General features: G+C 43.8%; 1 protein-coding gene across 12 annotated transcripts in view; it reads left to right on the top strand.

Annotated features, from left to right (window-relative positions):
• The window catches only part of tnrc6c1 (trinucleotide repeat containing adaptor 6C1), an 881,061-nt gene that overhangs the window by 10,381 nt on the left and 845,010 nt on the right, over nucleotides 1-25,670 (top strand). For 11 of the 12 annotated variants that reach the window (XM_072483314.1, XM_072483305.1, XM_072483295.1 and 8 more), the window contains exon 2: nucleotides 8,827-8,897. The exons of the other annotated variant lie outside the window; for it this stretch is intronic. The gene's annotated coding sequence lies outside the window, so the exon portion shown is untranslated. The remainder of the gene's footprint in view (nucleotides 1-8,826; nucleotides 8,898-25,670) is intronic. 12 annotated transcript variants of the gene reach the window in all.

Here is a 25,670-nt window from a genome sequence, read left to right on the forward strand (position 1 = left end):
TGGATTACTAGTCTAGTCACAATACCACTACACCACTCTCCATTTCCATACTCCGTCACCTCTCCACATCTATTTCCTCCTTAAAGCCTACTTGCGAGACCAGGTTTTCTCTCATCTGACCGAATGGGTTGGATTTTCACAGAGTTGGGGAGACTCAGTAGAGCAGTAAAAATGGTGGCTGGCACCAGATTCCAGGATTCCCGACCCCTTTTCTGGCATCCCCAAATTTCACTAATGTGGGATAAGGAGCAGGCTGATGCAGGTCACGTACCCGCACTCCTGATCTTGCTAGCACCATTACAAGGAAAGGCATTTCTTAGTTCCCTGCAATTTTGTGGAGTCTGATCAGTTTTTCAAGGAGTTATGGTTCATGGACCTTCAAAAGTGTTGTGAACCATAGTGTGGTTGAGGGAATGCATAATGAAGCTTGGCTAGGAACCCAGACATCCTTTGGATTCTTGAAACAGCTGCACCCAAGGGAAAACATAACTTAATTGACAGCTGTCTCTGGTATCAATTCTGTCCACTACACAGAGTGTATTTACAGAAGATACAGTGGTGTCAAGTGTTTGCTGGATCAGCTATCGCTACTTTAAGGGGCTGGGTAATTGACACTTTTATAGGCTTGTGGTCAAAGCAATTTTTAAAAATGAAGTATAAGTTATACTTGTTTCTTTTAAATCTTTTTCAAACATGGTATAAATTGCATGAAGAATGGGCATGGATGTGCCAAAGGATAGCATGAAGGGCATGAGTGACAATTTGGTCTGGATGGAATACCATAGGTTGGCATGGAGTGTATGAGAGGCTATGGGGGTGGGTGCAGGGACATAGGTTGGCATGGAGAGCACAAGGAGCCATTGGGTTTGGATGGGGTATGGGGTGGCATGAATTGACATGGATGGGACATGGGGAAGGCGTGGGAGTGTGGGGAATGATGGCATAGAGAGCATTTTTGTCTGATTGATTTTATTGCGGCTGGGATAAATTGTCTCAGACCAAGACGGGTCTTTTAAATAGTTTGCCACGGCACCAGGTGGACCTTTTGTTGCCTTTAAATTCTTTATGGGGGGCAGACCTGAATCCTGTAACCTGCAGATAACACCCCCGCCCCCCACCCCGCCGACCAACCCCAGAGTGAAAATCCTACAATTAAATCCAGAGGTGGGTGTCCTGATTTGGAAAATTTCCAAACTCCCACTGCCCACCTCTAAGATGAATATCCAGCCCAATATCCCCATATTTGGTTCAGTTTCAAACTTTGTTTTATCATGTGCCTCAGAAGCGCATTGGGACATTCCATTACTTTAAAGGTGGGTATAAATATACGTTGTTATTTTGTCGCAAGTGCATTCAGCCTTGGCAGCAGGCAATCACTCAGCATTTTGGCTAACAGAGCTTGCAAATATTTAAGCCTCATCCCATGCCCTGACATGTTAGGCTTTGCCATGATTGACAATAATGTGAATGTTGATAGAGCTTCCTCCACCAGTTAGTTGACTGGTTGAACACCGCCCTCCTGGAATGGTCAGTGGGCATGAAGTGGCATCAACCTTGTGTAGGACTGAAGTCTGGTACATGCCAAATGAGGAAGAAGTGACAGAATCCCTTCCATGAAGGACAGTAGTGAACCAAATGGTATGACAGTCCAGCAGCTTTTAAAGATTATTTTCTGGTGCTATTCCACAGGTTACTCTTACAAATAAATTTCTAAGCAAATGAGGTAGCTAGAACTCAATGCAGGAGATTGCCTTGTGACACAAGAGTTCTGTGGCATTAATCTGCTGGATCTTCCATATTTTGGGTCTAGAGTTTTTAAATCGTTGCCTTGAAATCAGGTACTTTATGCATCGTTTGTGAGCTTATCGTGCCTCAGAAGTCTGGCCATCCTTTACAAATCTGAAGCCTACTTCAGTGGAATCATCTGTTCCCTTTTTTTTCATAACAGTTAAACAAATCAAATGTTTACTGTCTTCTCGCTTTGACAGAAAAATGCTGCCTCCCTTAAAACTTTGAAGTTTCAATTCAGAGAAAATGGAAAGTTACGTTTCGATTTCACAAGAGACTGCAGCAATTCAGATTTAATTTCTACTGCCATCACACACTACCCTTTGTCAGCTAGTTGGGTTCAGGCAGACAATTGTCTACACTTTGTGGTAGATATAACAGTGAGGCCAGCAGTGCTCACCAACATTGTAACGTAATTTGGGTGGCATCTTCCGGTGCCTATACATGTGCAGTTAAATTTAATTATATAATAGTTGCTGTCCAAGATACTCTGGGCCGGATTCTGTGATCCTGAGGCTAAGTGTTGACGCCGTCGGAAACGCGTTTCTCGACGGTGTCAGCACGGCCTCAGGATCAGCAATTCTGGCCCCCCCACGGCACTGGAGCGGTTCACGCCGCTCCAGCTGCTGATCCCGGCATCAACTGGGTGCCGCGGGATCCGGTGGCACCGGCACCAACGCGCACATGCACAGTGGCACCGGCGCCAACGTGCAGTGGGCCCCGATCGCGGGCCAGGCCACATCGGAGCCCCCCCCCCCCAAGGGACGGCCCCCCCCCCCCCCCACAGGCCGCCCCCGGACCCTTCAACGGCGCGGTCCCGCCGGCTGAGAGCAGGCGCCGGCGGGACTCGCCGTTTTTACGACAGCCGCTCGGTCCATCCGAGAATCGGCGGGCTGGCCGCGTAGAGCGGCCCCTGGCTGGCGGCGCGCCAACCACGCCGGCACCAATTGCGCCAATTCTCTGCTCTGCGGAGAATCGCGTGCCGCCGTCGGGGCGACGTGGCGCTAGTCGCGGGGATTCTCCGGCCTGGCCCTGGGCTGAGAGAATCCCGCCCTCTGTTCCTCCAGAGGCTGCACATGAATGGGAGAATGGTATCTCACCAAGAGACTCACCATTAAAATACATGAAACAACATAGAGTTGCTATACCTATGTGGTTTATTACCATCTAAACACTGCAGAATAAGTTGGGGCTTAGTGTTATGGGCCAGGGTTTAGAGAACCCCAAAGTGTATCATGGAATTCACCTGACCCACAACTTTTACTAGATTGTGATATGGGGAGCACACGGCCCACTCTACAGGTGTGGTACAGCAGAAATGGAAAAGTATTTTTTAAAGCAAAACAATGTTTACTCTCTGAACTCAAGTTAACCTTTTTAAAACATACAGTGAACATCTAGCAACCATTAATTCAAATACAACCCCAAAGACTACAACACTAAGTAAACCTTTAAGCTTTCCTTTTTAACATCCATACCTTTATCAGAAACACATCAGGTTAAAGTCTCTACTGAAAACATTTATAATTCTGAATTCACCAAATGATCAAGAGATAGTCCTTTCATGGCAGACAGAACAGCAGTACAGCTGCTCGGTCTGGCTTCAGCTCCAACACTGAAAACAAAATTAAAACACACCCTGCAGCAAACAGCCTAAAACGAAAATAAAAAGCTGACAGACAGCCCAGCTCCACCCACTCTCTGACATCATTGCAGTAATAAACATCCATTTCTTAAAGGTACTCTCATTACAGATATTTATATACACACCCATTTATAAACACCCGTTTCTTAAAGGTACTCTCACATGACATTAGCCATTGCAGAATCCACTTTTACTGTATGCTCTGTCTTAATTCCTGCCAAAGCCTCTCTCGCACTGAAAATTGACTTTAACAAGTGTGGTGTCACATTCTTTCAAATTTTAATCATAGCATTGAAAGTTTTTAGAAAATATAAATTTGAATTGTTCATTTAACTTAATATTTCTTTGTCTGTTTTATCCTTCTCTCTTAATCCAGTAGACAATTGCAATTCCAATGAACAACTGGTATCATTTGTTCATTACGGGTGACAAAAATCTCCCGAATGTGTGCTGTGCCACAATTTTGTGTATTGTTATGGTCAGGGGGGAGGTAGTGGGATAGTTCTCCCGTCTCAACTAACCAAAGACAAGTGTGTTTCGTTTTAACGCCAGGACTGTAGCAACTGTTAAGGACAGGCAAATGACAGGTTTTCTCATGAGGTTTAAAAAAAAATGTCTATTGCTCAACACCCGTAATGTAATTGAACTGCACCTCCTAATACACTGATACGGACAAAAACACACACAAAAAAATGATTACAAAAGAGTTGGCATTCGGTCTTAAAAGTCCAAAAGTTCATTGTCACACTTGCTTCTCCCGAGATGAAGTCTTGAGATACTGCAAGCCTGTGATTCATTTTTGTTCAACTGAAGAAATAGCATTTGGAGGTTGATGATGACAGATTTGCAGTGGTTTACTGCCTGTCAGAGCAGGTTTCTCTTTCTTTATTCCATTCGAGTGCAGTCGAATCCCTGTATCAAAACCGGATTTGGTTCTTCAAATAGATAGGTAAAGGCTAACCCAAAATCTCTGCCTGCTGAAGCACCTTCAGCAGAGTCCTTCTCCTTTGCCGGTATGAATCTTTCTTAATGTTGTAAAAATGTGCCTTATTAAATATATTTATCTGACAACCTAACTTCTTTCATGTGACCATCGTTTCATTTTTCTATTGTCTTTACAAGTGACCTCGGACGACCTGGTCATTGTCAAATAATAGGGTCCAAGTTTCACCCATTCAGATATCGTTGTGATAGAATAGATTCTTATCACACCCATTCTGTGGAATTTCACTCCGAAGCTGAAAAGTCTGCAAGAATTATAGCGAACAAATTTTGTTAATTATTTGGATAAGGTCAGTCATTAACCACAGGAAACATTTAATTTCTTCTCAATTAGATGTCCCAAAACTTCATTTGCATTTCAATGTATTGCCCAAACATGAAGGATAGCTCCAAGGCCTTGTGTAGTTCATGTCTATTGACAGGCAAAAGGTCACCTGATCTCTTCACTCCATTTTTGAAACATAAAGGGCTGGATCCTCCGCTGCCCCGTGCTGAAATCGTGTTCGGCATGGGGGCAGAGAATCGATGTTCCTGACTGAATCGGGCCCGGCGCCGCTCTGGCAATTCTCTGGCCCCCGCAAATTACACCACGAGGCTGGGGGGCCATTGCCAGAGGCCCTCCCAGCGATACTCCGATCCCGACCGGCCGAGATCCCGACGGCGTGGAACTAATGTGGTATGGCCGGTCGGAACTGTCGCATGGCCAGCTGGAGGGGGGGTTAGTCAAGCACCGGGGGGGGCCTTATGGGCAGCGATCAGGCCGGTCTGATGCAGCGGCGCATGGTCAATCGGAGGGGCCTTGTTTGTTGGTCTTAGTCCACGATCCAAGTCCGCCATGGCCCATGACGCGGCCGCTGGAGGCCACCGTCGTGCACATGCGCGAACCCGGAACCGGACGTGCGGGGCCCGTATTAGCAGCCAAAGCTGCGTGAAGCACCTCGGGTCCCTTCTAGCCCCTGCAGGGAAATGAGTTGCCATTTATTTTTTGCAGGAAACTGGGGAGTGAAACGCCAACTTTCTTTCCCCCGGCATGGGGGCATAGCCCCATTTTTGGAGAATCCAGCCCAAGGTGTCTATTTTTAATAAGGGCACGGGGAGTCAACACCGAGTAAAATAAAGAAATGTAGGGCTGGATTCTCTGATCCTGAGGCTAAGTGTTGACCCCGTCGTAAACGCCGTTGCGTTTCCCGACGGCATCAACATGGCCTCAGGAGCAGCAATTCTGACCCCTACAGGGGGCCAGCATGGCACTGGAGCGACCCACGCCGCTCCAGCTGCCGATCCTGGCGTCAGATGGGCCCGGCTGGATCCACGCATACGCAGTGGGACCGGCGCCAACGCGGGCATGCGCAGTGCGACCAGTGCGATTTCCGCGCATGCGCGGCATGTCCCTTCTCCATGCTGGCCCCGATGCAACATGGCCGCCCCCCCCCCCGGAATGCCGCCCCCGGATCCTTCCATACCGAGGTCCCACCGGGTAAGACCAGGTCAGAACGGTGCCAGCGGGACACGGGCTTTTTTGTACAGCCGCTCAGCTCATCCCAGGCGGAGAATCGCCCAGGGGGGTGGGGGGACAGGTAGAACAGCCCCCGACCGGCGCCGCTCCGACCGTGCCGGCGCCAATGGTGCCGATTCTCTGCTCTCTGAGAATCACGTCCCGGCGGCGTGGTGTGATCCGCGTCAGTCGCTGCAATTCTCCGGTCCGGCCCTGGGGTGAGAGAATCCCGCCCACTGTTTTCCTTATGCGTGGTATATACACTGCCCGGTAGATTCCTACTGGGTTCCTGTTCTGGTTTGTGTCTCACTGGCCGACCTTTAGTACAGAGATTAATAGAGATTCCCCCCAGCGGGGGAGCGCATACTCTGCAAGGATCGTGGGGAAGATAATCATTCTCACCCCGTATGCCCCATGTAGGTTATTACACCATTATCCATTTGTTTTATGATTAAGTATTAATTTCAAATTTAGACTTTAAAAATCCATGAATCCATACTGCATGAGCGTGACAACATAAGGAAAAGATGGAGGCACCCTCACAGCACTTTGAATATTTTTCCAAAATAAAATTGTCAACAACTTCAATGTGAGGGTGGGGATGGGTTACATTCTGGAGCACTGGTTCCCCAGTCTGTACTGGAGCCTGCCTCCTGTGTCTGGCCATGTTTCAGCCACTGAAAATGGTCTACTTACCAACTTTAAAATTGCAGCTAACCTGGGAAAGGGTCCTTACCAGACCCCGAATTGACTACATTGGTTATCCACCACATGTGGCCAGGACGATGTCGTGCCGGTCTTTTCATAAACGGCTGGGAGTCTGGAATGTGCTGGTTAACTGTCTAATGACTCCTGAGATCTTGTCCTAACATCTATAAAACATACAACTTTCACTGCTGTAAACTCAATGCAGGTGAAGAAAAAGCCACGGAAAGCAAAGCTTCAATATTCAGTGTTCTGCTTTATTGATATTCCCCATTCACTGAGTGGGATTAAGTGTAAAATGGCTATTGATTCTGGATTTGTTGTTGATGCTAAATGAATGCTGGATATTACTTAAAAGTGAATGCTAGAATTGGTGACAAAGATGTACCTCTCGGGATTTATATGTAATGTCAATTTAATCACATGAAACACTGCCTGTAGTTTTTTTGTATCATTGAACATTAGCATATTTGGTAGCTATTTGGTGTACCAATTACTTCAGCGAAAGAATGCAAGTAATACGTTTTATATAACAATCCAGGAATAGCAATAAACATTCATAGCATTCCTCATAGAATCGATACAGTGCGGAAGGAGGCCAATCAGCCCATTGAGTCTGCACCGAACCATCCGAAAGAGCACCCTACCTAGGTCCACACACCAGCCCATCCCACCCAATCTCTGCAACCCTGTAACCTAACCTGCACATCCCTGCACACTAAGAGGCTATTTAGCATGGCCAATCCACCTACCCTGCACATCCCTGCACACTAAATGGCTATTAAGCATGGCCAATCCATCTACCCTGCACATCCCTGCACACTAAGAGGCTATTAAGCATGGCCAATCCACCTACCCTGCACATCCCTGCACACTAAGAGGCTATTAAGCATGGCCAATCCACCTACCCTGCACATCCCTGCACATTAAGAGGCTATTAAGCATGGCCAATCCACCTACCCTGCACATCCCTGCATACTAAGAGACTATTTAGCATGGCCAATCCACCTACCCTGCACATCCTTGCACACTAAGAGGCTATTAAGCATGGCCAATCCACCTACCCTGCACATCCCTGCACACTAAGAGGCTATTAAGCATGGCCAATCCACCTACCCTGCACATCCCTGCACACTAAATGGCTATTTAGCATGGCCAATCCACCTACCCTGCACATCCCTGCACACTAAGAGGCTATTACGCATGGCCAATCCACCTACCCCGCACATCCCTGCACACTAAGAGACTATTTAGCATGGCCAATCCACCTACCCTGCACATCCCTGCACACTAAGAGGCTATTAAGCATGGCCAATCCACCTACCCTGCACATCCCTGCTCACTAAGAGGCTATTAAGCATGGCCAATCCACCTACCCTGCACATCCCTGCACACTAAGAGGCTATTAAGCATGGCCAATCCACCTACCCTGCACATCCCTGCACACTAAGAGTCTATTAAGCATGGCCAATCCACCTACCCTGCACATCCCTACACACTAAGAGGCTATTTAGCATGGCCAATCCACCTACCCTGCACATCCCTGCACACTAAGAGGCTATTAAGCATGGCCAATCCACCTACCCTGCATATCCCTGCACACTAAGAGGCTATTAAGCATGGCCAATCCACCTACCCTGCACATCTTTGCACTGTGGGAGGAAACCGAAGCACCGGAAGGAAACCCATGCAGACACAGGAAGAACATGCAAACTCCACACAGACAGTCACCCAAGGCCAGAATCGAACCCGGGCACTGTGAGGCAACAGTGCTAACTACTGTGCGACTGTGCCGCCTTTTATTACATGAAAAACTGCCCTTTGGATATTAGTTCATAATGTCCAAATTCAGGTTCCTTTATGACATAAGCTTCCAATTCTCATCAGTCTGTAAGACGTTGAGCTCCAAAGCATTTCTCCACATAGCCATCCATGCACCAACAGTGAAGGTGTAGGAAAGATTTCCATTCTCAAATTATGCATATAATCTATTAAGCCAAAATTGACATCGTGGATGCACATACAATCTACCCTGCTAGTACCAGTCACTCGTGTATTCTTGCCAGTTTGGAACTCAGCAGGAATCTTTTGCAAGGACAGCTGACAGGTGGATAACTGCTAGGTAAAATATTAATCTATATGTCGCTGTGTGTTCTGTCAGTTTTATTTTAATGTAATGTCATTCTCCTAGGTGAGCGAGATAACGTCCAGAGTCACAGCTGATAACTCGAGTATATTTCCCAAATTATGCAGAAGAGACAGGTAATGAGAAAGCTCCAAGTGCATGTCTGACAGTTAAAAAAAAGATGATATTCAAGCATTTGCATTTTCTTGTGGGGGCGAGGGTATATCATAATGTAACTCTCAGAAGAATTTTAAATGTTTGGGAAGGATGCTGCATCCTCCATAATTTAACAATCCGCTGCGACATTAATGTTGGCCTGATGGATGACAGCCATGGCAATTGGAAGTTCAAAACTAATTGAAGGTGGGAAAACTGGGCATGTGACCTGTGGTGATGTTTAGCCGATCATTAGGATGTGGCCTTTGACATCTGAGTGTTGGTCGATCTGCAGGTGTTACAGTAGAGTCAGCTTCACTTCCTTGCTGCTTGGCTCAGTCATCCCATAGACAAAAGATTGAGGATTCAACCCTCATTCCAGGACCTGGGCACACAATCTAAACTGGTATTTTAGCATAATACTGAGGGAAAGCTGCATTGTCAGGTATGCTCTCTTTCAGAGGATACAGTACATTCAGGCCCAGCATGCCTGCCCGACACTACCTGAAGTAGCGTAGGGAATTCTGATGGCAGCATTCCATATCCCACCACCACAATGAGGAACAGAGTAATTGGTCATCCCTCGCTGACTTTTACGGGGCTATATATTTACTTAATTAACTGTGGCTGTACTTCAAAAGTAATTCATATTGGTTTTAGAATCAAAATTGGCTTCCAAGACACACACCAAAGCAGGGTTGCTGCGTTCAGAAAGCCAGGTATACATATGGCCTGACCATTAGTTATTAAAGGGGCCTCAAAAGGCTGCAACTAAAAAGGTCCTGCTCTGAATATCACGGAATCACAGAATTGTTACAGCACAGAAGGAGGCCATTTAAACATTCATGTCTGCACTGGCTCTCCGGTGAGTTAGTGCCATTCCCCTGCCTTTCCCCCATGCCCCGGCATATTGTTTCGATTCAAGTAATCATCGAATGCTCTCTTGAATACCTCAAGTGGATAAAGGATAATGCTCTGGTGACCGGATTCGAATCCCGCCATGGCAGATAGTGAAATTTGAATTCAGTTAAAAAATGTGGAATTAAAAGTCTAATGATGATCATGAAACCATTGTCGATTGTTGTAAAAGCCCATCTGGCTTTCTAATGTCCTTTAGGGAAGTGCACCTTCCCTGGTCTAGTTTACATGTGTGGTATTATCAGGTATTGTAGTCCCCGAGAGGCTGAAGTTCCATTGGTTAAACCTGGGGGTTTACCATTGGCTGTATAGTATGTAGCTCCGCCCTGATAGACGGGGTATAAGAACCAGTGCCGTCCCAGCAGCCCTCATTCTGTACCTGAGCTGCTGGGGAACAGTTCTAGTCTATTAAAGCCTTCAGTTGTGCTACAACCTTGTTTTAGTAGTTATTGATCGTGCATCAACATGTGACTCCAGATGTGGGCAGCACGGTAGCATAGTGGTTAGCACAATTGCTTCACAGCTCCAGGGTCCCAGGTTCGATTCTCGGCTTGTGTCACTGTCTGTGCGGAGCCTGCACGTTCTCCCCGTGTGTGCGTGGGTTTCCTCCGGGTGCTCCGGTTTCCTCCCACAGTCCAAAGATGTGCAGGTTAGGTGGATTGGCCGTGCTAAATTGCCCTTCGTGTCCAAAATTGCCCTTGGTGTTGGGTGGGGTTACCGGGTTATGGGGATAGGGTGGAGGTGTGGGCTTGGGTAGGTTGCTCTTTCGAAGAGCTGGTGCAGACTCGATGGGCCGTGTGGCCTCCTTCTGCACTGTAAATTCTATGATTCGATAGATCCACAGCAATGTGGTTGACTCTTAAAATGCCACTCGGCTCGAGGACAATTAGGGATGGGCAACAAATGCTGGCCTTGCCTGAAACGCCTACATCCCATGAAAGAATAAAGAAAGAAAAAATTGAACCTGCCTTCTCCACAGTTCCAAGAAGTGCATTCCAGTAGCTGGAATACATAGCCAGGCAGTACAAGAAAAGAATCAATGGGTCATTGCTAGGCACTATCTGACCCCTCCTCCCTCCTGATTGCTGCCACAATGTTCTTTTCCCATTCCCCTCTAGGTCTCCATCCTCCAGGCTTCTCACAACCCCATCACCCCACCTCTTCCTCTTGCCATCTTCTCCCAAAAGTCCTCTCCCCTTTTTCAATGCTTACCTGACCGATGGGTGGCACAATGGCTCAAACTCACAAGTCCTTAGCTCCCTGGCAATTCACAATAGCTTTGATGAGGCTCAAGGTCCAATAATGGTTGGGATTCTGGCCTACCCGTTCAGCACAGGGAACATTCGCAAACCTATCTCTCAGCTGTGATCCTCCTTTGGCAGTGACAGCTCTGATGCCAGGACAAAACTGTTGTCATGAAAAATGTCAGACTACAGTTGGTCTGATGCTGTAAAATAGGCTAATTAAACTGTAATGTGAAGAACATTTGGCTGCCTATCTTGGTAGCAGCTCACCTTTCTGGAATTGGTGCACGTATCGCTTGCAGCTTATAACAAATAATTATATAGATTGTGATGCTAATGTCTGAAATGTTTGAATGCTATTAATAACTACAGTAATGCTAGAAATATTTATCTCCATTTTCCTTCTGGTGGGTCTGTGGAGCAAAGTGTTAGTCACTGGATTGCTAGCCTACACTTGAACTCATGAACATGTTGTGAGCAACACTCAGTACTTGACTGAGGTAATTTGGGCACAGGAGTAGACCCTCTCCCACCCACACCCATGCCTATTTAGTCCATAATGAATGTCGCAAACCAGAAAAAGTGTTGTTAAAAGCAAAACCTCTGCCGATCTCTGTTGTGTGAGATCTCACTTTAATTGGAGATTTCCTGGTTTAAAAGCCTGTCGTTCTTGTTATTTAAATAAAATGATGGTTTATTTTCTTGAAAATGGATGAGGTAATGAGATATCTGGTTTTATACAACATTACACGGTTAGACAAGTCCATAAAATGGGAGAAAAGGAATCTAAAAAAAAATACCAAAAACTTTTTTTCCCTGCAAGAAACACATTTAACTAAAGACATGTGACAAATTAAAACTTAATGGGATCAGTCAAGTATTTTATTCTTCTTATAAATCCAGCAGTCAAGGAATGGAAACTATCATTTTCAATAATCTGCTTTTATCTTTTAACAAATTGCCAACCTATGATCGGTTGCATGGTCAGATCCTATGGAAAGTCAATAACATTACTGAGCACCGTAAACCTAAACTGCACACACTCCCAGAATACCATTTTCACTTATATTAGCCACTCCAAATGGAAGCATATATATTATGTATATATATATATAGGGGAATTTTAATACCCAGTGAATGCATGATTGGTTGAATGGGAGCAAGAATGTGACATCCTCTTCAAAGCTAGTCATTCAGACCTGGAAACATTAGTGGGATCGTACGCCCAATATTGTCAATTAAAACTATTCCTTTACACCACAAAAAAATGATGACAGCTTACATTGCACATCACAAATTTTCTGCAGTAAAAAGAAACCAGAACATTAAGCAGTCTTGTTCTCCACCCCACAACAAGCATTATATCTGAGAGAAATCTGTGAGATACAAGAAATGAAAATTCAAAGTTCCTGATCCTCTTTGCGAGGCAAACAAGTTGCGAGTAATTTGCTTGAATAGATGAAGAACGGATTTGTGGACATTATGCTTCAGTTAACGCTGTCGGTATCTGCCTTTTGTTCAATGCACAGCATCAATTGACATATCTGTTTTGATGGTAGAATAATGCAGCAAAAACAGATACACACAGATGCGACTTCCTGAAGGATTAAAGAACCTAATTAAAATTAATCAAATGTTCCAGTCTCATTAGGAAAATTTTCTGTACTTGAGATTTCTCATTGAGGCAACAGACTTCAGAGTTCAGTTAACAATCAGTCCCCGACAAGAGGTTCAAGAGGGGAACGAGAAGGTGTTTTTTTTTGTTGAGCAACTTTGGAAAAAGACTTTCCTATGCAAAGCTCAAACGCCTCAGGCCGAGACAATTTACAATTCATAAAAAGAAATTGGCCTGTCTCAGTTTGTTTGATGTCACAAATGTGTGAGAACACCTTTATTTCTGGCTGCTTTCTTACCTGACCTGAAAGACTCCTAAGAGCTTCATTAATTTATGAAAAGGGGAGGGATGCCCTCAATCCTTCCTTACATAGATTTATATATGTTCTCATTAAATGTTGACTTTAAGCATTTGCAAAGATGTTTGCAACTAGTCTCAAGGGAATTCATCCCACATTGATTAAATCTGATCAAACAGCATTTATATTTTTTTCAAAATGATGTGCAAATTTATCAAGAAATTCACCACGGTGAGATTGATGGATTAAGAGCTTTGGTGGTCTCCTTAGATACTGAAATATATTTTGACCTTGTGGAATGTGAGGTCCTGTTTGCTGTGCTGGATGGATTAAGCCTGGAAGACAAATTGCAGAATGTTTACAAAATCGGGAGCTTACGATGAGCAAAATGAACAAAAATATTGAAATGCCTTCGGCATGCTCAGAGCTAATCTCTGTCTGTAATTATGGGGGGTAGAATTTGGTGTGCATCTGGTTTAAAAGAGATACAAAGCTTACCAGTTTAGCAGTGGGACAGCCTGGGCTCAATCTGCACAATCCAACGTTAAACCTGAGAGGCCCATTTTGTCGGCGTATCTCAACTTGATCACAGCGCCTCCAATCTTATTGGCTAGCTGCTACTTGAATTTTAGGTACGTTAAGCAGGCTTAAGTTGCTAGAATTTATTAGAAAACTTGCACTTAAATGAAGTGTATTCGAAAAAACACACTGGAGGTGCTTGAAACCTTAAATAAAAACACATAATGCTGGAAAGTGCCCAGCTGGCTGGGAAACATCTGTGGAAGGAGAAATAAAGTTGATGGGTTAGGTCGATGTCCTTTATCCAGAGTATAGCAAACCCCTTTCATTACTTTAAGGGCAATGGTTAGTAAAGGGCATGAACCTGTCGTTATAATGCCGGCAATTATTAGCTGGAAAATTTATGTCCAAGAAACTAAAGTCATCTAAATAGTTGATGTTATTATTTAGAATCTGCAGTCTAAATTACTGAAAATTACTGTGTTGGAGAAATAGAAAACTGTTGATAAAATTGAATAATGTTGCGAAAAGAATACTGTTACCACTGGTTTAGTTTGTTTGTTGAATACCACCATAAGCGCTGCAATTCCTGACATTCATCTGTCTTTACGTCTACAGTCATGTGAAAATATTGTAATAAGTTGTATTTAGATTTGCAAACAAAAATGTTCCTAAATCGACATTAGGACATTCAGGCCTCAAATTTCCCGGGAATAATATTTTGCAATAAGTGTTTTTGCTGCATTTGGAAATATTTTGATCATTTCATTAAGATACAGCCTGAAGGTTAATGTTAGGTTAACTTCTTAATATATTAAAGTCCAAAAACATTGTTTGCTGTAGCTTAGCTGCAGCGACATTCAACTCCCCAAATGTCGCGATTCATTTTAGCAAAATCTTAGGACGCATTGTAGTGAGAAGATATTTTGGGGGGAAAATGATCCTGGCTCATTTTCAGGGGTATCACCACCAGTGCCCATGTTGCATGTGCCCAAACTAGCAGATCTGAAGCTGACTCAAAACTATGCCTCATTTTAATTTTAATTATTATGGTAGGCCGCCAATACTTGTTGCATCTCCAAGAAGCACCTTGCACTTTATTGAAAATGGCCTAAATTGATTTGTGGAAGAGTTCCTAGAGAGAAAAAGAGATTGGGGGGGGGGGGGGGTTCCAGGGCATGAGGAGATGATAAAGTGAGACAAGGCCGTAAAAAAATTTATGTTCAATAGTGTGAATTTAAAATTGATGGTTTTCCTGAACCAATGTAGGAGAGGAAGGACTGGCAGCATTTTGTGTGAGATAGCATATGGGATGCTTTGGATGAGCTAAGGTTTATGGCGCTCAGAGCCATGAGAGCATTTAAAGTTCACGGTTCAGTTTTGACACAAAAGCAGTGAGATTGAGTTGTATCCCTGGGGAGAAAGCCTGACAGTTTTTAAAAAATTAATTCTTGGAACGGGGCATCGCAGGCTATTGCTCATCCCTAATTGCCCTTGCGGGTGCAGTTAAGTGTCAACCATATTGTTGTGGATCTAGAGTCACATGTAGGCCAGACTGGGGAAGGACAGCAGATTTCCTTCCCTAAAGGACATTAATGAGCTAGATGGGATTTTGTGACTTTTGACAATGGTTTTGGGGTTATCATTAGACTTGTAATTGCAGATTTTTCCTGAATTTAGATTTCACCATCTGCAGTGACAGGATTGGAACCTGTGTCCCCAGAGTATTACTTTGGGTCTCTGATTTACTAGTCCAGTGACAACACCATTATGCCACCTGCCGACATGGAACTATGGTGTAAGTTATGAATCAAACCCTAGAGACAGATTAGACAGCTTGTTTATCGTAGTAAAAAAAAATGGTTTGTAGCTGTTACTCTTAAAATTTATTATTAACCTTGATAACAATTAGTTGATGGTCTACATATTTTCAGTGGACTGGCAGTGGAGGCTGCACTTGTTTGCTGATATGCCAGCTGGTTCCTATCAGTTTTACTGATAATACAGTTTGTGTAATAATGAAGATGACTTAATTTGAAAATTAAACTTCATTAGCATGAATAAACCATGTAACTGATGAAAGATGTCTAAAAAAATTGCATGAGTATTGAGGAAAATACATATGTGGACTGCCGGTCTAAATTGACTTAAGTGCCAGAGCAACAGTAATTTAAAGAGGCATTACTTTTTCTCCAGACAAAACTAGTTGTCGTAATCAAATCATTCCATTTGAACAGCATCCATGTTGTTTTTTGATTATTTTTCTGCATTGATAAAAGCACTTGGATGCAGATTGTCCCAACAGAACCCTGAAGATTGAGCAAATATTGAATTGGTGCTGGACATTTGTTTATTTTAAGCAATGCTGAATGTCTTTCATTCAGTCTTGGGTTATGAAGAGCTGTATGCCAGCAACAAGGTTGCCCACTTGACATTTTCACCGCTCCTTTTCTGAAATTGTCAACTCCTGTCAGAGTACTGTTCTGCAGGTGCTAGCAGCCCTTCGGTACGCTGCGGAGGGACATTCTGGCTGCCTGCTGTTGTCTTGCCCATTCCCAGGTGGGCCGAGAGGAGGAGTATGTGGAGACCACCAATTACTGTTGGGGAACTGGTGGGTACAAAAACTAGTGGCTGCTACTGGACATAAAGGCCTGGGGTTTTTGCTCAATTCCGTTGCAGAGGAATTCCCCTGAAATCAGTCAAACCAGCAAAACGAATTTGGGAATTTTAGGTGAAATTGGACACGATTTTCCCACTGCGTTGCGCTCGGCGTCAATCCCATGCATTGCGGGAGAGGCCCAAAATGGATTTTGCGCCGGGCGCCGAACGAATCGCGGGTCACCGAACAAGCTACGCCCGACATGATCTGGACCATGCCCTCATCGGGGGTGATCCAGATAAGCATAATTAAACAATTCATTAGGCTGAACTAAATACGCACGGCCTATTTGAGGCTGCATTCTCCCGGCTCCTTTGAGTCACCAGCCAGCCCTCACTCGGGTGCAGATTAGTACTGGGGTGTGATTCAGCTAACTCAAGTTAAGGTCCTCTGAACGCCACGTTTACTGGACTCTTTTTTGGCGGCTGCAGCACTGAGAAACATCCCGCTATCCAACGGCACTTAGCCCTTTTTTTTTGGCTTCAAGGAGATTCTCTCTGCCGAGGCCACACTGAGAGGGATTTCCTGTTGGTGAGCTCCTCCAACATCGGGATGTCATTTTGTCCGACAGCCCATATCTCTCCCCGTCTTCTAGCCCCGTACCCTGACCCCCCTCTCAAACCCCAACCTTGGGGAGGTGCCCAGAACTCCCCCCCCCCCCTCACCCACTCACCGTCCTTTACCTGGCAAGGCCCCCCCCCACCGATGCCAGTGCCAACCTGGCATCTGGGCACCCTGGCACTGCCTGCCAGGCACCCAGGTGACATGCCAGCATGCCAAGCTGTAAGTGCCAAGATGCTTAAGTACCAGGGGGAGTGCCGGGGTGCCACCTTGCCTTTCTTCAAGCACCCGGGTGTCTCCAATGGCCTGGGATAGCCCACACATGTGCCGTGACAACTGGTCCACGTTTGTCTCGGCCAGTACTATATGCCACCCTAGCCTCGGCCTCCCAGGCACAGCCGGTGAGACCTGAGCAACAGGCGAATCCGACGTTCGGTACGTCTAATTTAAATATGCCCACCAGGCAGAGCAAGTAGGGTGGCACACGATTGGCCTGGTGCTGGGAGCGGAGCCCGATTCTGTTTGCAGGGGGTCATGATGTCCTTGGGTGGGGTGGCGTGGGGGACCTTTTATCCTCACTTTGAGATCACTGCTTGCTTTCCAGATGGTGCCATGACCATCGAGGAGCCAGCCTTGCTGCGGAGTTTAGTTCCCCATTACAGAAAAAGTGGGATTTACCGATGAGAAACTCCACAAGCTCCCAAAAAAATGAGATGGGCGGGATTTTCTGTGCAACCCGCCGCATGTTTTTCGGCAGTCGAGGCAACCCGCCAGTGGGATCTTCTGGTCCTGCCATTGTCAACAAGATTTCACACTGAATGCACCCCTTGACGCCAGGGAATGCGAGGTGGGGGTGCGCCGTCAATGGGACCAGAGGATCCTGCCAGCATGAACAGTCAGTAAATTTCAGTCTAAGTGTAAGAATCTGGATTTCACCAAAAAAGCTGGTGCCAAACCTGCCCAAAATGGTAGTCATTTTTTGGGTGAGTCATGCCCATTGAGCACGTCTTTCAGGACCAGTGAGAGGAAACCGGAGCACCCGGAGGAAACCCACGCAGGCACGGGGAGAACGTGCAAACTCCGCACAGACAGTGACCCAGCCGGGAATCAAACCTGGTACCCTGGCGCTGTGAAGCCATAGGGCTAACCACTGTGCCACCATGCTTCCTCAGGTGAATGAGGAAGGAGCTGCACTCCAGGTTCAGGAGGCACTATGCAGTTGGTTTTTTTTAGTGACACTGGGGCAAGCTGGGCCCGAATTTTCACTGGGATGGCAGGCAACTTCAACTTCTGCAAAATAACACTTAAACTTTGATTCCTGAAGGCCTGCCCCGAATGCCGTCAAACAGATGCAATTTTCAAAAACAGGACTCATGGGCTTTAGAGAAAATTGTCGAAAGCTGACAGAGTCATTTGCACAGAGCCTTTTGAATAGGCCCATGTACCCCTTTTCAGGAGGTAATGTGTGCACTTGGAGAGGTCCAGTGCCTTTTTAGAGGGATCACGTCTCTTGGGAGAGGCAAGGTGACATTTGGTTTCATTAAAAGTGGACATGAATATGCATAAATAACAAATAATCTAATAGGAACCATCAAGGTGTCAAGGCATTTAAATGTCAAGCCCTTTAATTTGTTTTGAAAAGACTGCTTGCTGTGGCAGTTTGCAATTTCACCATGTCTATTGACATAAACCTGAGGACTATCGTTAAATGATTAGTGCTGCATTACTCCTTCCATAACTTAACGTTAGCATAGTGGGACCTGTGTACTCACAGTTCGATTGACAGCTCCAAGCTGCTATAAAGTCTTTGATGTGGAGCTATGAAGACAAATGCTTGTTTTTATAAAGGATTAAGTACTTGATTAAACTGTTTGTTTTTATGAGGGTTTAGGCAGCTGGAGGAATTTAAGTGTAAAAATATGTGTTTTTATTAATGTGAGTTTTTGTAATAATAAAGTCATTGATAGACACTTGGAACTTTATTTTATTTAATCTCTGCATGGTTCTTGAGGCTTCTGGTCAAAACTGGATGTGTTGGCAGGGAGGATGTAAGGGCAAAGCGGGTGGGGGACATGATCAAGTTAGCATAGGGGGTATAAAGGGCCATGGGTATGAATGGGGATCATGGCTTTGCGTAAGTTGACAATAAGATGGCATATAGGCTACAAAGGGCCATGGGGTGGATAAAGGGGAAAATTTTGGTATGGAGGTATGAGAGGGAAAGGGGGTGGGTGGGAGCATATGATAACATGGATGGGGAATGGGAGTGTCTGTTTCTGCACAGCCAGTCACCCAAGGCCGGAATTGAACCCGGAGCCTGGCGCTGTGAGGGAGCAGTGCTAAGGCCTCTGCCACCGTAACGCCCCGTAAGGTCTTATTCTCGCATAACATTTGTAGCAAGGTTGACAAGTATGTCAATATCGGTTATTTTTTCCCCAGTTGGGGCTAAACATAGATTCCAAGGTGTTATCTAAGCTGACAATCGGACCATCTGGTCTATGTGATTCTGTACTGAAGTAACATTACATTACAATCAGGACTGAAGTAGCATTATAGTACAAGTAGTGTTCATGTCACAGCTCGCTGACATTGTTTAGTGATCATAAAAAAATTGGAAACTTTTGAGCAATGGCTTAAATCTAAGATTCAACATGTCGCCTCACCCGTATATATTTCATACCTGAATTTCCTTCTCTGGGCCTATACAGACACCCATTTCAGACAGGTACCTGCAGAATAACAGCACAAGGATTGTCCAATGTCTCATTTCACATTTCCATCAAGGGGCGTTTCCTATTTAAGGAGCTGATTTGATGTTGATATAGTCCACAATACAAAACTACAAGCCTGTGCCAAATGTCACAGAGATGTCAACTGATTAAATTATGCTTTTTTTTTCTTAAGCCCTGGGACATATAATGAATTTGTAGTTATATCCATAAATTCTACAACCAGCATGGCATCTAATTAAAATCTAAATGTCAGACAAACCAGGTTTGTTTTGATTTGAAATATTTCACAAAAAATGGAGAATAAAATCTCTTCACTTTAATATACAATATGTAAATTATTTTCACCATAGGTCACCCAACTCCTTGGGCTACCTTCTACTCAGACATTACTCCTTGCACACAAAATAGCTTGTTTTAAAAATAATTCACAGTGGATTGGCGAGTAGATTTATTTTCTTCGCATTGTGTAAAGGGTGAGGATTTATAATATCCTACATGTGTGTTCTTCTGTGAGGTGGCAACGCAAAAATTAAAAGGAAGCAAAGTTGTCCGACACAAGAGTGATATCATTGGCCGAACACTTACCTGAATTCAGCTGCAGAGGAGCAATTACTGGAAAAGAAACAAACGCAGCAGGTAGAACTGTCGGGACTGGGAAGATCTGCCAAATTTGAACGAAGAGAGAGAGAAGAGAGAGAGAGAGAGAGAATGAGAATCTTGTCAGAGGAAAGTTTAGTAATCGTGACCCTCGTCTTATGTAGTGTTTAAGATTCTTTTTCATTTTACGGAATGAAATTTAAGGAGACAGGGCAGAGATTGAGGGCAGGTTTCTCACCATCTCATTCATGCTGAAATATAGAGCAGGAAGTAACTGTAGATATTTTTAAAATCCCGCTAGTTGCCTGATTTGATTTTCAAGCAGCATCTAAATGGGCTGTCAGGTCTCCCGCCAAAAACCTTATCTAAATATTTAGGTCTAGGCTATCCACTGATTGTAGAGCCTTGATACAATATTCAGGTTATAGTGGGTGAAGCACCACAGTGTCAGATATGGAGTGGCTGAAGCAGCTATTCTTAACAGCAACTGACCAGCCTAAAAACAGGATGAACACATAGCTGTCGCAGCATTTTGTGGGGCTAGGATGCATCATTTCTTCTCCTGGAACAACCGTTACTTCATAGGGTCGAAGATCCAGGCACCATATTTAAAGGACACCCGGACAGCTTGCACAATCCTTTCCGACATTCCACAGCCACTGCTCCATCCTTTCCTCCAAAACCTTCCTCCCTTCCCTTGGTCATCCTCCATGCAATGTGCACTGCCACCACCCGGTCTGAAGCATAGGCAGCATGGTGGCACAGTGGTTAGCACTGCTGCCTCACAGCACCATGGACCCAGTTCAATTCCAGCCTTGGGTCTGTGTGGAGTTGTACTTTCTCCCCGTTTCTGCGTGGGCCTCCTTCGTATGCTCCAGTTTTCTCCTGCAGCCGAAAGATGTGCAGATTAGGTGGAATTGCCATACCAAATTTCCCCTTCATGTCAAAAGATTAGTTGAAGTTACGGGTATAGGGCAGGGGAGTGGGCCGAGCTAGAGTGCTCTTTCAGAGGGTTGTTGCAGACTCAGTAGGCTGAATGGCCTCCTTCTGCACTGTAGGAATTCTCTGGGTCTGTGGCTGGCATTTACAGATACACCACAAAGAGGACAGTACTGTGGGAATGCACCGTCAATCATAGAAGAAGTCTACTTTGGCAGATGCACACCACCTATGTGTAATCGTAAAAGTGATCGTTCTAATTTCTCACTGGAGGGGAATTTATTTTGGAGGGGGAATGTAATTCCAGCAAAGGTGGCCTTTTAATGAGCATGCATTACCTGCCAATACATGCAAAAGGGATTGTCAATATTGTTGTCGGGAGGGTCGACCGAAGATTTCATCCATGGTCTTTGTATTATTAGCTTGGACCCCACTTCACAAACTTTGCTGCTGTTGCAAATAACTTGGTTCCTACCTTCCTCTCACCTTTCATTTTTAGTTGCATTCCATACATGTTTTTATTTGTTCAATAATTTAAGATTCAACTAATTTATTTATTTATTTAAATTCCTCATTCCCTCGTTTCTGAACAAGAATTATTTTTGGTCCCCAGAAATTAGCATGGTGGGTTTACAGTTCTTGTGGAATTTGTTGGCACACTGCGCCTAGACTAGGAGGGTTTTCCAATGCCTACACTGCAGCATTCAACAGCTTAAACAAATTCACCATTTGTCTGGCTTGACGGCTGGGCACAGGGATAGATTTTCGATTTGCCACCTTGGTATAAAACTGGCATTTCAGATCAGCAGTTCCTTTGTACGAACGTCTGATTTTTCCATTTGTTTTTCCGGCAGAAAAACATACATCACAGACCTGACACAAACTCCCCACTGCCATCAAACACATAGCGATGCAACTTGAGGCACTCTTTGCTTGCTCTTCAGCACAGATGGTGTTGGTACTATTCGAAAACTGTTAATGTAACAGGGGAATAATAAATAGGCCAACATCAGTGGATATAATCAATGAATAACTTAGCACACACACACACGCACATATGCACTGTCAAAAGAATAATGAGGATTTCTTCTTGCAAAAAGCCTGTGTTGAAGATTAAGAAACTGGGGAGAAAGTTTCCTCAACAGTAAGGGGTAGAAACTGTGGTGTGTCTAGCACAGTTGTCAAAGTCTAGACTAGACCAATTTAGGTCATAATGGAAAAGTGTCAGAGGTGCAAGCCACCCTATATTTACTCGGGTCCTCACGTGATATACCCAGCAGTCTCCTACAGGTTTGTTCCTGTTTCTTTCAATGACTTTCTTCAGTATCTTGTGATCTCATCTTAAATATCTTAAATATACATTAGCAGCTTAAATGTGAAGTAATTCAACAGATCCACAAAAAAATAAAAATATTGATACACCAATTTTCCTTTAGACTTAACCAATGAATTGATAGATTTTTCTATTGTATTGATTAATAACATTTTGTTAATAGTTTGCATTTAATTTGAGTGATATATTATTAATTATGTTAATCCCAGTCCTTACTTATTGATCGATATTGAACTAGTTCCTTAAAAATAACTGTGTAAGACTTATCCACTTAATTTTGAAAAATGTTATTTTGCCTCATTCAACCTTTCTTAAATTTTAAATTGACCAATTTGATCTCTGTGATCATGCTTTTAATCAATAGCAGCATGGCATCACATAAAGGGAAGTGTGTTGTGTGATCTTCTCTTTGGGCTGTGAGCAGAACACAGCACATTCAGATCTGTTGCTGGTGTCTTCAAGCTTTCTGTCCATGTATATATGTTATGATATGCCTAGTTTAAATAAACAAACCCACAATGTGTTTACACCATCCCTTAAGAGTGATTGCTGCCTTCTTAATGATTATAAAAACATGACAATAAACAGGTTTTGTTCTTCGCTGGGGGTGTCAAGAAACAGCAAAATGGAGTTGAGTTGGAGACCAGCTTTGACCTTATTAAATTGCTGAGAAGGCTCAAGTAACCAACTGGTCAAATTCAGTTCCCACTATCTCTATGTTGCTAAATCCTAACATGAAGGACAACAAACGGAAGATTTGTTTCACCTATGCTGAGCTGATATTATCTGGAGCTTGTGGCAACACTTTAATGTGTGTACTTTTGAATGACAAGAAGATATTGCAAAATAATATAAATGAGAATCAAGGGCAAATACAACAATTGTAGCGTCTTGCGTAATTTCAAGTGCCCAAATACCTAAAGGTGCGGTCTTTTTATTTATTTTTAAAATTTAGAGTACCCAATTATTTTTTTTCCAATTGAGGGGCAATTTAGCGTGACCAATTCACCTACCTTGCACATCTTTGGGTTGTGGGGGTGAAACCAACGCAGGCAAACTCCATGCAGGCAGTGACCCGGGGCCACGATCGAACCCGGGTCCTCAGCGCCGAAGGCAGCATTGCTAACCACTGCGCCACCATGCCTCCGACTAAAAGATGCAGTCTTAATTGTTTATTAAAATCTAATCAAACTTTATTAAATATCATGTAACAAAGCAACGTTAAGCTATGGGTGGCCACTGGTCAGCAGAAACCTTTTAGAAATTTTATAAAATGTATTGTTCAACCTTGGAATGTTTCATTGTTTAATGTCTTCCATGTTGTGGTTAAGGGAAGAAAATCCCGGGCAGTTTAGAGGCCTATGTTTTACTTTGCAAAATGGTCAATTTAGTCTGGAGCTCACCTTGTCCTAAAATGGTCCCACGTTTTCTGAAACAAATCCTGAACAAGCACCTTCATTAGTTGATTATTGTCTGAAAGCTGCAGTGGGAATTCAGGAAGCAACGGAGAACTCACTGCATATTTTTAATAAAGTTAAATTGTTGGTGCTTATATTCATAATTTAAAGGCAAAAAGAAACACACAAATGTGATTACCTAAAGTTTTGCATTCCTGGTTTAGCACACAACTTCATTTCTTACGAAAGCAATACATTTTGCCCAGACAGCCATAATAAGCATAATCTGATACCTATTATCTTTGATAGTGTTTTCGTATGAGGACTTAAGAGGACCTTTACATGAGGCGGATATATCTTTTCACAAGATTTGCAAAAACAATGGCCAACTGCAGCAAAATGCCAATTACATCTGTTTTGGAAAAGAGATATACTTCACTGCATTTGCACTGTTTATTTTTACTGCATTCTCCCTCTTTTCCTTTAAACATGGTTATACCTCGGTTTGAAAGTATTCAACCTCTTTACTTTTTCTATCAGTGATTGTAAATTGTATATCCCTAAAGCTAGACAGATTGTTTTTCAGTAGCCAACTAAATTGCTCCAGCCAATATTTTAAGGTTAGTGAGAATACGGATATACCTCGCACTGTGTTTAGACCTGAGTATTTCATCTAAAGTTGTGTTGTTTATGTAGGCGCCGTAGGCAAGAACAGTAAATTTATTACAAGGCAACTTAAACAGTTTATAACAGTTAATCTTATTGTGGACTGCAGATAACACACTGCAACTCTGCAATAAGTAGACATATGTGGACACAAGTGTCACGCAATATTTTTTTCCAGATTTATAACATTTTCTTTTGCACTTTTATCCAGTATCATTATTGCTGCTGGTCCTTTATTTTCTTCCTTCATAATGAAAATAAGGTGTAGATTATTTTGCAATTGTCCCTGATTGTACACAATAGCTGAATAAAATATACTCAATAGCTGACATAAAATATACTCAATAGCAGACATAAAATAGATGTAATGCAGAGCGTGGGGTATAAGAAGTAATTTTAATTTTTTTATATGGAATGGCTTGAATGCTGGCCTAGCCAATGATGCCGCTATCCCATGAATGAATAAAAACAATGAGTTCTCTAATTGGATTGCCAGTTAATTCAGTGACAGCAATTATTTGTAATTCTGTTCAATTTTATTCCAAATATTTTCCCACTTGAGTAATTTAATTCATGCCGGATGAACTTACATGTTGTTGTAACATTTAAAGAAGTTACCTCACCATAAGATCGTAAGATGTAGGAGCAGAAGTAGGCCATTTGGCCTATCGAGACTGCTCTGCCATTTAATCAGATCATGACAGATCTGAAATGAGAATCCTCAGCTTCACTTTCCAGCCTTATCCCCATAACCTCACAGTTGGTCATTGGCTTTAATTATCGTACTCTCCTGATCAACTGCTGTCACTTGAGTCAGAGATCAGTGAGAGCCTTGTTCATTGCTCTGCTACTCTATACCAATGAGCTGTCAACTTTGCGACAGTTAATCAGGTGAAACTCTGAGGCAATTTATGAAAGTGTAGGCTGCAAGTGTTGGGCACACTGGATAAGTGGGGCTTGTTCAAGGATCAGCTACTGCGTGTTCTTGATAAGTATGTACCGGTCAGACAGGGAGGAAGGCGTCGAGCGAGGGAACCGTGGTTTACCAGGGAAGTGGAATCTCTTGTTAAGAGGAAGAAGAAGGCCTATGTGAAGATGAAGTGTGAAGTTTCGGTTGGGGCGATGGATAGTTACAAGGTAGCGAGGAAGGATCTAAAGAGAGAGCTAAGACGAGCAAGGAGGGGACATGAGAAGTATTTGGCAGGAAGGATCAAGGAAAACCCAAAAGCTTTCTATAGGTATGTCAGGAATAAGCGAATGACTAGGGAAAGAGTAG

Source organism: Scyliorhinus torazame, chromosome 18 (genome assembly GCF_047496885.1).
Source record: "Scyliorhinus torazame isolate Kashiwa2021f chromosome 18, sScyTor2.1, whole genome shotgun sequence".
Classification (NCBI taxonomy): Eukaryota; Metazoa; Chordata; class Chondrichthyes; order Carcharhiniformes; family Scyliorhinidae; genus Scyliorhinus; species Scyliorhinus torazame.